Raw genomic sequence first — 4,626 nt, 5'->3', positions numbered from 1 at the left:
TCCCTACGCCCCCGCCTTGCATTCTTACTCAGAGCGCCTCATTTTGTTCATCCTCTGACCCCATCCTGGTCATGGAGGACATGTATTGTTCTTTGACGTATACCGCTATACCCCCGCCTCCCCCCCTTCCCTGCTCTGTCTTTCCTGTACAGCCTCTAACCCTCAATTCCTACTGCTGAGTCTTGGGTAGAATCTCACCAGGTTTCCTTGAGCCCCACCAGGTCTGGATTTTTGCTAGCTAGCAAGAGGGTGAGTTCCTCTTGCTTATTCCTCATGCTTCAAGCATTTGTGTAGAGGCATTTGAGGCCTCCTGTAGGTTCCTGTGCTGCCCCCTTGTTCCTAAGCCTGCCCTGGCCCCTGTCACTTACCTGGGTACTAACTGTGTGCGTCACCTGGTTTGACGGCGAAGTGTCCTCATGTTCCTCTGCATCCCCGTCCCCTGGCAGACCTAGTTTAAAGCTCACCATAGGAGATCAGCCAACCTGGAAGGTTGGCTCGCATCTGAATGACTAACTGTAGGTGTGGAGAACATCCCTAATTAATGTCTCATGCCTAACCTCCCATCCGGGACTAATTCACTGAGCGGTGGTCAAGCTAGGGCAAAACATGATGTCTCTCAATAACCTAGATCAGGCCAAAGCCAAGACATACTACTGGGTATACCTTCTCATGGCAATGTTAACAGGCCTGTAGCACATCACTGCACCATTCAACAGTCAAGCATAAAGGACTTCTGGCCTAAATGCACAATATAACTGGAGTAGGTTTTTGTAGCACAATTACTCCTTTCCATCAGGACTCAACAGTTGTTATAAATACCAGAACTTTTTTTTATGTAAATCCACTGCCTATGGCATCCTGCAAGAATATATCAACCTTTAATAATAGCATGGCTTCAGAAAGAGATACTGACACATGGGTTTTACTGCCAGCGCTACCTGTGTCAGCTGTATAGCTATTTTCCAAGATACAGCTAGTTCTATCTCATTGATTAGAGGAGATCTACATTTAGAATAGTTGCTTCAGATGAACTCTAGAGAACTCTCTAGTGCTTCTGATCAAAAATGGGATAATACTTTTAAGAAATATCTGGGAATACAGACATGCTTGTCTATCAACCAATCTCATCTGATAAGCTTCTGTTTTTTCATCATTATAGCTGGACTGTTAAATAATGTCAGTTGTAAAATATGCTGAACTGCACCTTATTCTTGTAGGATAGTTCTCCTTATTTTTCCAAAGGATGCTGTAAAGGATGCATGGATACTCACAATGTAACACCATGAGTTACAGAATTCCAGTGACCCAACAGATATTTGCTGTTGGGTCCAGGGAGTTGGGTTGAGGGAATCAAGCTCCAGTTTGGACTGGCTGCATGCCTGCAACTGCTGTCCACTAGCCCTACCCCTGCCTTCCCAGCTCTGATGCTGTCTTCAGAATGGGAGGTGGGAAAAACAGCAGAGGGAGCTGGGTCTGGGGTTTGCCCAGCCTGTGCTGGAGGGTGGGGTGGGTGGATTGGAGCCCTCCCACCTCAGCGGGACTCCAGTCCACCCATGTCACCCTCTAGTGCAGGCTGGGCAAACCCCAGATGGAACTCCCTCCCCTCCCTTCTCTCCCTGCCATTCTGAAGACAGCACCAGGGGCGGGGCTGGGCTGTATTAGCTCAGCCCTGCTCCCAGCAAACATGGATAGAAGTTAATGAAGTTATTCCTTAAAAACCTACTTTGCAGTGCCTCCATCTGAACCCTCATATAATGAGGGTTCAGTTTGTTGCGCATTTAGGGCACTTTTAAAAGCTCTGCAGTTGTGCTGTTCTGTAAGGACAAAGCTATGGAGTCCTTTCAAGGGCTGATTGTGTGACAAACGTAACTTCTGTCTGTGCCTTCAGCGAAGACAGGCAAGGTCAGCTTGCAGACTACTGCACCGGGCAATTTGGGGAGGAGGTGAGTAGCTAGCAGTGGTGAAAAACAGGTTAGGGACTGTTTAGAAAAGCTGGTCCATGGGGCTAGATGAGATGCACTTGAAGGTGCTGAGGGAGTTGGCTGATGTGATTGCAGGGCCTCTGGCCATCATCTTTGGAAACTCATGGCTATTGGGAGAGGTTCCAAAAGATTGGAAAAGGGCAAATACAGTGCCCATCTTTAAGAAAGGGAGATCTGAATCACTGTCCTTATTCGATTCAGCCAAATCCGAAAGGTTGGGCGCCACTTTGGAGATTTGGCCATAGACTAAACAGGCAGCTGACATAGCTGCCTCCAACTGGTAAATCTGTTGGGGTAGGGGGAGGGATTGGGGCTGGGGCTGGGACAAGCTGCCCAGCCGGGGAGGGGAGGGGTGTTACTCGGGGAGAGGTGAGGGAGGGAGGTGCAGGATGTGGGCATGGCGGCACTGAGAGCCAGGGCTCTGCCTGGCTACTGCTTGCCCAGTCAGGATGGAGCCGGGTGGGATGCAGGCGCACCTTGCTCTGGGTGGAAGGGGGCAAGTGGCAGAAGGGAATAGCCCCTGCTCCCAGTGCTGCCGCACCCACATCTCATGCACCCCGCCCCCCATGGCAGCTGGCGAGCAGTGACAGGGCACAGCCCGCACTAATGCGGGCACAGCAGCACTGGGAGTGGGGGCTATGCCCTGCTTCTGCTTGCTCCCTTCTACCCAAAGCAAACTGTGCCCACATCCCACCCCCCACCGTTTTAGTCTATGACCGAATCACCAAATCTTTTCCAAATCTTTTTTTGAATTGATTTGGATGCTTCAAATCGATTTGGAGCTTTTAATTGGTCTCCCAATTTTATTCGGATTCGGAGATTCGGTCCCCGAATCAAGCCAACTCTCCTTCAAATCGAATCAGCTACTGAAGCTTCACACAGGCCTACTGGACACCTGCAAACTACATTCTTATTGCTCCCATTTTCAGGCATAGGAGTGTGCTGCTAATTTTAATCCAGAAAAAAAAGTCTACCCTAGGTATGAAAAGTTTGGGAAACACTGACCTAGAAAGTGCTGAGATGATGAGCTAGGTGTTATAGAAAGCCAAAAATAGGTAGATATACAGAGATACTAAATAATTCAAAAGGTCAGAGTAGCAGTTTTTATTGTTTGATGTTATTATATGTAGCATAATGTAGAAAGGCGTTGAGCAGATTTTATTTTAAAATAACATCGTTTACGGGGCATTGACAGCACACTTCAAGGATAGTGCTAGATTATATCAGTATCAATTCAGCTGCCTTTCTAATAAAGTCAGAGCTGATATTTTAAAATTACAAATATTGGCTTCAGAAATCAAAGCCAAGTTGTTGAGACTAGTGAAGGGGAAAATACACCACACTTGCACGCGCACAAATCATATTTACACAAAAAACAAATGTTTGGGAAGGTATTTTGGCTTACATATTTGCTAGCATCTCTCAATGTTTTTTGTCAGTCTACAGTATTCTCTTCTATCTTTGACTTCATTTCCTTTATGTAATCAGATTTTAACATCTGATTTCCATGTTATTGGTAATCACAACTGAAAATCAGAGACTTCAGAGACTGTGAGTGTTCAGTTAGTTTCCATGCTTTCCCTTCTATCACACCTCTCTCCTGTTTGTGCTGGGCTCAAAGTGCTACTCTTGTTAGTATTTTTGAACTCTTTGATCCACAATCCAAACTGGTACCAGAGTGCACTGCAGCATACCAGATTTTCTTATCCTTATGTTACGCCTGCATCCTGGCACATCAGATGAGTACCTTGGTTGTATTTCATATCCTACATAGTTTTTTCATATTTTCAATTTAGCTTTGCTCCATTGGCTCCTCATTCATTTAAGGAATTTGACACCTTTTCCTTATTTTTACCACTCTATCTCTCCCACAGTCACATCACCCAACTGGACTTACCTCAGCCTATCTCATGAAGGTTTTTTTCCAACACACTGCCTTGTCTCTCCTTTTCTTCATTGTTGGTAGGAAAGCCTTCCCCCCTGTCACTCCTATCTCACAGGAATGGTATTTCTGTATCACTATCCATTGTAAACCTCTCTTTTTCTCCCTTAAGGCCTTGGTAGATGGTAATTTTGGGCAGCTCCTGGAGCTCTTAACACCTAGATTGTCTGCACATTAACACCAGTCCAGGGCAGGATTATCTCTGATTTGTTTTACCCAACTCATATTACACTAGGTGTAGCCACTCTAGGCTACACCTCAGAGTAAACACCTCACCTTCTCAACTCCCCTGCTAGTCTGGATTGGGTGCACTTCCCCTCCTACTTTTCCCTGTCCTGCTCCCTCCCTCCCCAACACTTACTTGTGGCTGCCTATGTTGTCTGTCCCAGGGAGCAGGCAGGAGAGGCCTCCCCAGCCTGACCAGCTGCCACTGCCACTGCTGTTCTCTTGGCTAGGCTGAGTCTGGAAAAGAGCAGCGTCCTGGGGGTGGCAGCCAGACAGGCAGGTTACCCCTTTCCTCCGTGCTTCCAAAGGACAGAGAGTGACCATAGCCACAACTAAGTGGAGGGAGCCCTGGAGGCAAATGCGGGGAGGGAGGGGGCAAGAGGAAACCATGGGAGTAGGGGGGGGGAGCCCCAATGGCAGGGAGGAACCACGGGAGCTCTGGGGTCAGGGGAGGAAGCCCAGAATGTAAGCGGGGGG

The 4,626-nt window shown here is 47.6% G+C and overlaps 1 protein-coding gene across 2 annotated transcripts in view; it reads left to right on the top strand.

Annotated features, from left to right (window-relative positions):
• SOX5 (SRY-box 5) overlaps nucleotides 1-4,626 on the top strand; it is a 404,814-nt gene that overhangs the window by 56,517 nt on the left and 343,671 nt on the right. The window lies entirely within an intron of this gene.

The sequence above is a fragment of the Alligator sinensis genome, unplaced genomic scaffold, assembly GCF_000455745.1.
Source record: "Alligator sinensis unplaced genomic scaffold, ASM45574v1 scaffold1024_1, whole genome shotgun sequence".
In the NCBI taxonomy this organism is placed as follows: Eukaryota; Metazoa; Chordata; order Crocodylia; family Alligatoridae; genus Alligator; species Alligator sinensis.
This window is presented reverse-complemented; position numbering and strand designations above follow the sequence as displayed.